Raw genomic sequence first — 12111 nt, 5'->3', positions numbered from 1 at the left:
AGAGGGGGGAATGGGGGTGTGAGGGGGAATGGGGGTGTGGGGGGGAGAGGGGAATGGGAGGAGAGGGGGGAATGGGAGGAGAGGGGGGGAATGGGGGTGTGAGGGGGAATGGGGGAGGGGTGTGTGAGGAGGAGTGGGGGGAGAGGGGGAATGGGAGAAGGGGAAGGGGAGGAGAGGGGGGAATGGGGGTGAGAGGGGGGAATGGGGGTGAGAGGGGGGAATGGGGGGGAGAGGGGGAATGGGAGGGGGGAGGGGGCATGGGGGGGAGAGGGGGAATGGGGGGAGAGGGGGAATGGGAGTGCGGGGGGGGAGAGGGGGAATGGGGGGCGGGGAGGATGTGAGGGGGAATGGGGCGGGGAGGAGGGGACGGAATGGGGGGGAGAGGACAGGGAATGGGGGGGCGGGGAGAATGGGAGAGGGGGAATGGGGGGCGGGGAGGATGGGAGAGGGGGAATGGGGGTCGGGGTGGATGGGAGAGGGGGAATGGGTGTCGGGGATGGGAGAAGGGGAATGGGGGCGGGGAGGATGGGGAGAGGGGAACATTGGGGATGTGAGAGGGGACATTGGGGGATGGGAGAGTGGGTGGGAGAGGGGGGGACAGGAGTGGGGAACGTTGGAGGGGGGGGGCGGTGTGAAAGAGGGACTTGGGTGAGGGGGGCTGGGTGAGAGAGTGACTTGGGTGGGGGCAAGGTGTTGATGAGGACATTAGTGGACAGGGGTGGAGGGGGAGAATGAGAAGGGGTTGAAGGGGCAGGAGTGGGTGGATGAGGTGGGGCTTGTGGGAGCAGGGTTGCGGGTGCTGAGGAGGGGACTGTAATGGGACAATAGTGGGTGTTTGAGGAGGGGGTATGGGAACCACGGGTTGCTGAGGCGGGGACAGGAGTTGGGGGACTGAGACGGCATTCACAGTCGGAACTGGAGGGGATGAGTGGGCAGGAGGACAGATGTTGAGGGGGCAAGGGTGGTGAGGTGGGATGGGGTGAGACGACACGTTAGGATGAATGATAGTGCGGTTAGGAGTGGGCGGTGGAGTGGTGGCACGTGGGGGAGAATGCAGTTAGTCGAGGGAGGGTTCATGAACTGGGCATGGAAAGTTTGTGAGGAAGGGGAGGATTGTTTGCATGTTATCTTGACATGAACACCTACCTCCCTGCTTGGCTCAGTCTTTGTAATTTTCACTGATCTACAAACTTCATCCTTAAACACATTCATCAAGTTGGATCTGTTTAAGGAATGAATAGGGTTTCATTTTGGGTGTATTGAGTACTCAGTTGCATAAATCTGTATGCTTTGGTGATCCATGGATGATATTGTTGATGTTTTTGTTTTTGGCATCTTTGGAAAGGTAATGAAATTAGAAGCCTTTTCACATAGTGACCTAATTGTTAAATGTACTTTTCATACCTGCAAGGAGGGTTCCATAGTCAGAAAACACTTGTGTTTAAAAGCTGTCACTTTAAAGAGCATGAATCTGGAGCCATCCGTTATAGAAATATTCAAAACATTTTCAGTAGGTGCTGCTGGCCAACTTTCCACCTTTTTACCTTGAGGTTCTGCAGGAAGGGCTGCCAAGTATCTTGCTTCCTGTGACCTTGTGATATGTGCATTCTGGCATATCTGTTGCTATTTCATGTTTCAGAAGATTGTAAAACAAAGCTGTACTGATCATAACCATACTCTACATTGGTTTCAATCCAGGCCCACTGGGTTGCTGCTGCAGTTTTCAAATTTACTGTGGAAATGTGGAGGAAGGGTCTGACTTAGCGGCACATAAAGTGCAGGTAGATAAAGTCATAAACTGGTGTAGGGTATCGGGGAAGAGAAGTTGAACTTGTTGAAGTACTTTGTCAGTGATGGCCATCTAATTATAGAAAGCGCATTAACACTGTCCAGAGCATATGGTGTAGTTTCACAATGATAGACTTGTGATACTGAGATTATTTCTATTTGAACAGAAGACTTGGATTAAAGATAGGGTTTTCTAATTATGAATCGATTTAATGGGGCGAACGATGAGAGAGCTTCAGAGAAGTTTTGTGTTGTTGGAGTTTGAAATAGTTAAGGCAATGACTATTGCACCTTTTTAATGGATAATAGATAGATATATATTTGAAGATATGTAATAGATATGTTTGAAGTAGAAAAAATTCAGAACAATGGAAGAAGAGTAGGACTAAGTTGCTCTTGTAAAGGGTGAGTGCAAACTTGATGGCTGAATTCTGTAAATCCATATGGCAAGCTTATGTTTCCTTATGTGCAAGGAACAACTATTTGACACTTTTATGTTCTGCTTGCAGGGATGCACAATTTTCAGTTCCTTTGATATATTGATTTTTGGAGCATCCTATCTTAATGATTGACTTTCACGCATGACAAATTTTAACATTGCACCAGACGTATATCAGAGGGGATCCTCCGTTGTACTACTGAATGTGATAAGTATATAACAGAATGCAGCTTCCTTCGTTTGAACATACAAATTAGGAGAAGGCCATTTGGCCCACAAACCTGCTCTGGCATTCAGTAAAATTGTGACTGATCTGATTGTGGCCTCAGGTCCATGTTCCGCCCACTCCCGGTAACCTTTCATTTGCTTTTTAGTCAAGAATCTTGTCTGCCTCTGCCTTCATAATTGACCATTCGTCCACAACCCTCGGGTAAGAGAATTTCAAAGATTCAACCCTCCGAGACAAAAAAAGTATCTTCATCTCCATCTTAAATGCGAGACCCTTTATTTTAAATCTGTGTTCCTCAGTTCTAGTTTCTGCCACAAGGCACTGTTAAGTGCCCTTAAGATTTTATATGTTTCAATGCGATCTCAATCTTCTAAACCCCAGTGGATGCAGGCCCAAAGTTTCCTCGTAAGATAGCCCCCTCCCCACATCCCAGGTATCAGTCAGGTGATGATTCAATGTTCAGCACCACTCTCAGTGACTCAGATACTGAAGCAGTTGGTGTCCATATTCAGCAAGTCCTGCACAACATTCGGGCTGATAAGTGGAAAGTTATAATCGCACCACACAAGTGCCAAACAATAACCATCTTGATCAAGAGAGAATTCAATCCCCATGACATTCAATGATATTGTCATCATCAAATGCCCAATATCCTGGAGGTCACCATTGACGTGAAATTGAACTGGACCAGCCAGATAAATATTGTGGCTACAACGGCAGGTCAAGAGGCTACATTGAGCAGTGCAGCAACTCACCAAGATTCCTTAGAAAGCATCTTCCAAACCCCCAGCCTCTGCCACCTAGAATGATAAGGCACCAGGTACAGGGGAATACTACACCTGCAATTTCGCCTTCAGGCTACACAACAGTCTGACTTGGAAATATATTGTCATTGTCACTGGGTCAAAATCCTGCTATCCCCACCCACCACCACTACCACTACCACCAACGACTGACGTATCCCTCCCCGGCTCTGGGTTTCCTCCCACAGTCCCAAGCATGTGCAGGTTAGGTGGATTGGCCTTGCTAAATTGCGCCTTAGTGTCAAAAAGGTTAGGTCAGGCTACTGAGTTATGGGGAGAGAGTGGAGGTGTGGGATTGAGTAGGGTGCTCTTTCCAGGGGCTGTTGGGGTCTCTATGCCTTCGGCACAGTAGGGATTCTAATCAAGTCAAAGTCCATGGTCCTTGGCAAAAGCCTCCATCTCTTCCGACGTATTGAAAAAATGATCTTGGCGAACATCTGAGAAACTTACTCAGTCGGCTTCGGGCCCTTCACCCCTCCAGCAAACCGATGATTCTGAGGTTCTGTCTCCTCGGCTTTTGTCATCCACCTTTGCCCTCGAGTTTTCTTCCTCTCCTCCAGCAGCAACATCTCTTCCAACAAGATAATTCGATTACCATGCTGCGACAAGGGCCCTTCACCGTCCCCTGGGATTTTTCCAGCTGCTCCTGAATTGGGCCAAGTGCCTAAATAATTGACGGCTAAAGGATTTCCAACATCACCCTTCACTACGCCTCAAAATGCTTCACAAACTGTTTTTCAAACTCCTGCACCTTTACCCAGCAGCGTTTCCACTGTGATATGGGTAGCCACATCTAAGGCCAGGTCTGCCGCCTTCCTACCTGCTGAGCTTCGAGGGCTTTCTGGCTCTGTCGAAGGATTACCCCCTGTATTCTTCTTGCCACCAACCTTCTTCATAGATTTTGACATATTTTCGTTGACAGATTTGGTTTTGATAACCAGAATCCCCCGAACCGGGTTAAAATCTCCAAAAAAACAGACAGCATGGTGGCGCAGTGGTTAGCACTGCTGCTTCACGGTGCTGAGGACCAGGGTTCGATCCTGGCCCTGTGTCACTGTCCATGTGGAGTTTGCACATTGTCCCTGTGACTGCATGGGTCTCACCCCCACAACCCAAAGATGTGCAGGTTAGGCGGATTGGCCATGCTAAATTGCGGTTTAATTGGAAAAAAAATAATTGGGTACTTTAAATTTATTTGAAAGAAGTCCAAAAAATAGAGACCGTGGCGGGAGCTACCTTATGTGTGACCTTCTACCTGTCGCCAACGGAAGTCCTCGTAATCCACTCAGCATAATCCTCTCATCCCAGGGATCTGTCTTGTGATCCTTTGTTACATTCCTTCTAGGGACAAAAACAAGTGGCCTGCTTGGTTGGCATTCCCTTCACCACTGGCACACAACGGCAGCAGAATGCACTATCGACAAGATGCACTGCAGCAACTCACCAAACCTCTTTTGACTGCATCTTTCAAACTCCTGACCTTGAAAAAGGACTAGTACAGCAAACGCAGGTACCACCTGCCAGTTCCCCTCCAAGTCTCACACCATCCTTACTTGGAACTATGTTGCCATTCCTTCACTGTCGCAGGGTCAAAATCCTGGACCTCCCTCTCTCTAGCAGCACTGTGGATGTGCCTACATAACTTGGACTGCAGGGGTTTAAGAAGGTGGGTCATCACCTTCTCGAGGGCAACTAGGGATGGACAATAAATGCTGACCATGCCCACATCCCATCAAATAATTTAAAAAAAAATCTACCATGGGTAGAGGAGATCAAAATTGTACCAGCACACCCAACTATTTCACCAAAGCTGGATATGATTGCTGTAAGAAATCTCTTGTACTCTGATCGCTTTCATAAAAGCTAGCGTACCATTTGCTTTCTTTACTTTAACTGCATGTGAACTTCCTATGATTCATGGACAAAGTCATCCAGGTTCCTTTGATTTCCAACATATTCCAGTCTCAATTAAAAAATGAAATCTTCTACTTTTTTTTGACCAAAATGTGTAACTTCTAACTTTTAAATATTTCCCACCTGCCATGTTCTTGCCCACCTACTTAACCTGTATATCTCCCTTTGTAGCCTCTTTACTGTTTCCTCACAGCTTGTTTTTTTATCTAACTTTCTATCTTCCACAATTGTTGATGCATTACACTTGATCCTTTCATACATTGTGAAAGTTGAGGCCCAAACACTGATCCTTCCAGTACCCAACTAGTTACAGCCTGTTAATCTCAAAGTGATAGTTTACTTCTTCTCAATTTTCTGTATATTAACTAATCCACAATCCACACTATTAATCCCAATCCCACAATCCCTAATTTTGCACAATAACCTCTTGTATTGCACCTGTTGAAATGTTTTTTGAAAATCCAAATACACAACTAGATCCACTGGTTTCACCTTATCCACCTTACTAATTGCAACCTCAAAAAACTCTTAAATAGATTTGTCGAATATAATTACCTTTCATAAATCCATTTTGCCACTGCCCAAATATATGATTTTTTTTTTAAAGGGCCCTGTCATCACGTCACCAAAATGATATTCTAGCATTTCCCCCACTATTGATGTCAGGCTAACTGGTTTATTGTTCTCTGTTTTCTTTGCCCCTCCTTTCTTGAACAGCAGGGTTATGTTAGCTATATGGACGGTACCTGTTGTATATTCTAGAGAATTCTAGATGCCCCAAACAAATGCATCCACTATCTCTAGCCACCACTTTTAAAATCCTAGGTGTAGACAATCGGGTCCAGAGAATTTGTTAGCTATCACCGCATTCATTTCCCTATTTACTGGGTTACTGTCCGTGTGGAGCATGCACATTCTCCCTGTGTTTGCGTGGGTCTCGCCCCCACAATCCAAAGATGTGCAGGCTAGGATTGGCCACGCTAAATTGTCCCTTAGTTGGAAAAAAAAGAATTGTGTACTCTAATTAAAAAAAATCTCTATTTACTGATACAGATTTCTTCAAGCTCCTCATCCTCACCAGATCCTTACATCCCCTCTGTATACAGGTATATGCAATTTTTTTGTCTTGTACTATGGTGACAGAAACAGAGACTTCATTTAATGTTGCTTCCATTTCTTTATTCCCCATCTGTAATTTCCTCTGTCGCTACTTCTAAGGGAACCACATGTACTTTAGCTAATCTCTTCCTTTTTATGTACCTATAGAAGTTTTTGCAGTCTGTATTTATGTCTCTTTCTTGGTCATCCTTTGATAAAATTTAAAATCCTTCCAATCCCTAGGTTTGCCACTCTTGGCAACATTTGAACCTATTCCTAATGGGACAGTGGTACAGTGGTTAGCACTGCTACCTCACAGCGCCAGGGAACCTCGTTCAATTCCGGCTTGGGTCACTGTCCGTGTGCAGCCTGTATGTTCTCCCAGTGTCTGCTCCAGTTTCGGGTGCCCCAGTTTCCTCCCATAGTCCAAAGATGTGCCGGTTAGGTGGATTGGCAATGACAAATTGTCCCTTACTGTCCAGGGATGTGCAGGTTAGGGAACTGGAATAGGGTGAAGTGGGTATGAATAGAGTGCTCATTTGAGGGGTCGGTGCAGACTTGATGGGCCAAATGTCATCTTGCACTGTAGGAATCCTGTGAATACTATCTTTAATGTCTTGTCAGCCACTATTGGACCATTTTTCTGTGGGTTTTTTAATGCCGAACGGAAGGTGTATTTGTTACAGATTGAGTTCTTTCTTTAAATATTTATTATTGCTTATCTACTGGCACAGTAGCACTGGTTAGCACAGTTGCTTCACAGCTCCAGGGTACCAGGTTTGATTCCTGGCTTGGGTCACGGTCTGTGCGGAGTCTGCACATTCTCCCTATGTCTATGTGGATTTTTCTGGGTGCTCCGGTTTCCTCCCACAGTCGAAAGATGTGCAGGTTAGGTGGATTGGCCTTGCTAAATTGACCTTGGTGTCCAAAAAGGTTAGGTGGGGTTACTGGTTTACGGGGGTAGGGTGGAGGTGTGGGCTTAGGTAGGGTGTCCTTTCCAAGTATCGGTGGAGACTCGATGGGCCGAATGGCCTCCTGCACTGTAAATTCTGTGATACCATTCTGTATATTTTCTCAATTGCCCCATCGACAACTCATGTCTCAAAACCCATGAAGTTTGATTTGTTCAGCTTTAAGACCCTAGTTTTGGACACAACTAAATCATTCAGAAACTTGGTTTGAAATTCCATTACGTTATTTTTCCTGAGAGACTCCTTTAATATAAGATTATTAATTAGCCCTGACATTGCGCTAGATCTCAGCTTGTTTTGTTGTAAGTTCCTTAGCATATCTAGAAACTATCTTGACTGCATTCCACAAACTTACCCTCTGCATCGTTAGTCTGGTTTGTTCTGTCTATGCGTTGACTACGGCATGATTACGGCATTGTCCATGCACCTTTTAATTTCCTGATTTTTACTCTGTCTGGCACTAATATTGTTAGGGGGCTTATAAACTACTCTCACCATTGTTTTCTATCTTTTGTTGTTTCTTAACTCCACTGAAATTGATTCAACCTATTGATTTTCCAAGCTACGATCCTGTCTCTTTATGACTTTTATTTCATACTTTATTATCAGAGCGACTTCCCTCCTCCTTTTCCATTTGCCCATGCCTTATATAAGTATAGCATTTCATCTTCCAACCTATTACCCAAGAGCATGGAATATTTAATTTCCAACCATGGTCACTCTGTAACCACTGTCTCCAGAATATCAATTAGATTTACCCCATTTTTATCTGTGCTATTAATTTAACTGCCGTTGTTACGAATGCTTTGCATATTCAGATGTACTACCTTTAGCTTTAACTTTTTTCTACATTTCCCTGATGGCACTTTAATCATGAACACTCCGTTACCTCTGTTAAACTCACTGTTCTTTCCTGACCCACTCTGCTTATTTAAAAAAAAAATTTTAGAATGCACAATTATTTTTTCCCCCCATTAAGGGCAATTTAACATGACCAATCCACCTACTCTGCTCTTCTTTGGATTGTGGGGATGAGACCCATGCTGACATGGGGAGAATGTGTAAACTCCACAAGGTTGGGGCCGAGATCGAACCCGGGGCCCTTGCGCAGTGAGGCAGCAGTGCTAACCACTGGTCCACTGCCGTCCCTTGCTTATTTTTACCCAAATTGCTATTCTGTCCGACGGCCTTGACATTTGTCTTCGTATATTTGTATTTATGTTTCCTGAACCCTTCCAACCACACCCCATTTATTAATTTAAAGCCCAATCTACCACGCTAGTTACTCAATTCATCAGGATACTGGTCCCAGCATGGTTTAAGTGGAGCCCGTCCCAATAGAACACCACGGTCATATCCCTGTTATGGGTGCCAATTCCCCACAAATTAAAAGCCTTGCCTCCCATGCCACTCCAGTAAAGCATTTCATCTTTCAACTTATTTATTCCATTGTCAATTTGCACATGGCTTAAGAACAATCCAGAGATTATTGTGAGGTTCTGTGTTTGATTTGACGGGCGGCACAGTGGCATGATGGATGGTACGATAGCATAGTGGTTAGCACTATTGTGCCTCAGTGCCAGGGACCTGGCCTTGAGTGACTGGAATTTGTATGTTCTCCTCATGTCTGTGTGGGGTTTTTCCGGGTGCTCCGGTTTCCTCCCAGTCTAAAGAAGTGCAGGTTAGGTGGATTGGCCATGCTAAATTACCCCTTAGTGTCCAAAGATATTCGGTTAGGTGGGTTATGGGTATAAGACGGGGGAGTGGGCCTGGGAAGAGTGCTCTTTCAGAGGGTTGGTGGAGACTTGAAAAACCGAATGGCCTCCTTCTGCACTGTAGGGATTCTATGATTTCGACTCTTAACGTCTCAAACTCTCTCAACAGAACCCCATTCCAAGTTTTACGTGTGTCCTACATGGACCGCAATGACTGGATCCTGCCCCTCCCACCCTCCAGTTCATCTCCAGCTGTGAGAAGATGTCTTGAACACTGGTACTGGGCAGACAACACAACCGTGGGAATTCCCAGTTGTAGATGCAGGAAGAACCTACTACCTTTTAGATAAGGGAAAAGGCCGAGGATTGTCCACTTGGAGTGCCCTTACTTGTCTGACTCTATTACACCCTCCTATCTCTGACTGTGAAATACTATGCACTATATGGGATGTGACTGCCTCCTTTTCAAATTGCCCAAATATGTCACCCCGCTTGGGCTGCAATGACCAACAAACTCTGAGCTGAAGTTTCTTAACTTGCAGACACTTGCTACTGATGTGATTGCTCAGGATCTCTATGATGTCCACAATTTCCATATGTTGCAGTTATGATGCATCATCCTTCCTGCCATCCCGATCTTTTATATTTAATTAGTTTTTATTCGCTCTTTTTAGTTTAATTAACTATTAGTTATCTAATTTGTTATTGATAAGGTACTAGTTATATTTCCCTGTTCGTACCTTTGCCCTGGGCTAAAGAATAAAAGTAAGCTTACTCACTGGTCAATTAACTATCTGTTCTCCTGTGATATTTCTCCCAAACTGTCTCTCTTCACTTCTCCTCCCCGTTGCTCTTGGTCTCTGGTCCTTCTCTGGGCCTCTGCTCTTTCTTTCCCACTGCTCTTAACCTCTGGTCCTGCTCTTGCTGTGGCCTTGGGTCTCCCCTCCCGCTCACTTAGACGTGACCTTGTGAGAGGAGCAGTGCTGATTCATAGAATGATATGGATTCAGTTGTGAGGGCAGGTTGTATAGACTAAACTTGTATTCCCTTTAGTATAGACAATAAAGGGGCGATCTAAATGAGGTGGTTAGTATGATTGAAGAACATTTTTTCATCTCTTGAGGAGAGTCCAGAACAAGGGAAAGTTAGAGCTTGGCTGTTTAGGAGTGATGCCAAGATGTACTTCTGCAAAAAGGGTTGTGGAAATCTGGAGCTCCTTCCCCCTCGCCTACCAGTCCCTGAAAAAGTTGAAGCTGTTAAGGCAGGGGATCAATTGAAAATTTCAGAATTGAGAGACTGAGTTTTTTGTTAGCTAACAGTATGGAACTAGAGTGGGTAGATGGCGTTGAGGTACAGATTAGATTGTCCATGCTGTAAGTAAATGGTGACGGAATGAACTCGAGGGACTTATTGGCCTCCTTTCTGTCCTAATATTTGATGATTAGATTCTGCAGTTCTGTTCTTTGTTGTCATTAGCCAGTGAGTTCAATTACAAAATAAATCACATTTAGTTATATGGGTATAATCTCTGACTTTTAGTGGTATTGGGGGCTTGTATTGTGATTCCATGTCTTTACTTTGAAAGTTGCTGATTTAGCGGCCTTTATCGTGGCCCGGTGCTCTTTCTAAATGGTCAACATTACTCTGTCCAATTCTTATCCCAGAATCATCTTGTTATAGTATTACTGTATCATACAATCTAATTACAGAAGGAAAATGATTTGCAGTGTTGATGTGAAAATTGCCTTTTTTATGAGAGTTCTTAATTTACGAACTTCCAAATGTTGACCATTAGGATCAGCAAGTGGTCCCATCTTTAGGAAATAGCTAAGCAGTAAACACTCAAGTGCACTTGGTAAGCTGAAGGGCAAGACCATGTGAGTGTTGCAATGTGTTATATTCTTTCTTCCTCTGTGCAAAACATAGGAATTAGCCTTTTTGCAACCAAATCAATTGCAGTTGTGAAATCTGAAAAGAGAAAGTTAAACTTTTCCTTATCCTTCAACTCAAAGGGTAAGCTAGTAAAGGCCTGATGAGGGTTACGAGACATCTGGGATTTTGATGAATGGTAGATTTGGTCCTGTTCTCAAGCAACAAGATTTATGATTTGAGAAAGTAACAAATGACCAATGGAGCAGGAAATGAGGTGAACTGGAATTAAATCAGGTATAGAAAATGAGGAAAAGAAGATTGTAATAGATGGATAGAAAAGTAAAGAAAGTAATATGTTTAAAATCTCATTATTTACTACCGGTGAGGGAAACTCCCAAGTGTCAGTAATCCTTTTCTGCATTGGAGAGGTTGAATAACGATGCAGGAACACAGATCCCGTCAACAAAAAGTTACTTGTACTGTTAAGTACCAGCCCTAACTTTGGTAATTGTATTGGCAATTAATGTGCAAATACAGCAACTTTTTGATGCTGATGAGCTTTTGTTTTTGTGATGCTAACGGCTGTGTTGCACAAATCCCAACAGGCTATCTTCCTTGCCTCACAAGTCACTGGACCATTTACATGTTAATAACGATGGGTTTTTGGCAGCAAATTTTGGCCCATAATTTGAGTTGAAGATGTGAACTTGCTGTCTTTTTTTATTTGCCAGTGCTCTGTGGTGCTCCATACATTTTTGTGATAAACTTTTAACACTTTGCATAAAACTGTTTAAATATACTATTCTACAAGTTTTCCTTTTACTAAAATACAAGCTTAACAATTGAAAGAAAATTGCTGAGCAACATATTGCTCCATTGTTGCTGCTGGTAACTTGGAAGTGGATGGCTGTATACGAAAGACCCCCAAGTAGATTACTAATCACAAACCCTCCCCTATCTAAATTAGCACTTTCATATTGTGAATGCTTTAAAGTGTTTCAGTAATGCTCTTTAAGAAAACAGGTATTTACGCAGAGATATCAGTGAGATGGGTGTGCTACCCATTTCAGTCTGTCTAGTGATGTGAAGTTTGACAATGACATCTGTAAATACTTGACAGCGACTTTATCCAATCGATGTTCTCCAACGACTGGTCTCTTGGGGGTGGGATAATTTTATTTAATTGTTATAAAGACATAATTATTTGAGTTTGTATGTTACAGTATAATAATTAAAAATTAATTATAGACAAATGCATTGCAGAGTTGTTTCCATTAGTTGA

General features: G+C 43.8%; 1 protein-coding gene across 6 annotated transcripts in view; it reads left to right on the top strand.

Moving 5' to 3' along the window:
- phf3 (PHD finger protein 3) overlaps nt 1-12111 on the top strand; it is a 190992-nt gene that overhangs the window by 10619 nt on the left and 168262 nt on the right. Inside the window, exon 2 of one of the 6 annotated variants that reach the window (XM_072498391.1) lies at nt 6227-6279. The exons of 4 other annotated variants lie outside the window; for them this stretch is intronic. The gene's annotated coding sequence lies outside the window, so the exon portion shown is untranslated. Of the gene's footprint in view, nt 1-6226; nt 6280-12111 lie in introns of those variants that run through there. One more of the 6 variants, XM_072498395.1, reaches the window with a different exon arrangement.

The sequence above is a fragment of the Scyliorhinus torazame genome, chromosome 4, assembly GCF_047496885.1.
Source record: "Scyliorhinus torazame isolate Kashiwa2021f chromosome 4, sScyTor2.1, whole genome shotgun sequence".
Lineage (NCBI taxonomy): Eukaryota > Metazoa > Chordata > Chondrichthyes > Carcharhiniformes > Scyliorhinidae > Scyliorhinus > Scyliorhinus torazame.
Note: the sequence above shows the minus strand (reverse complement) of the source record. Positions and strands in the feature narration are given on the sequence as shown.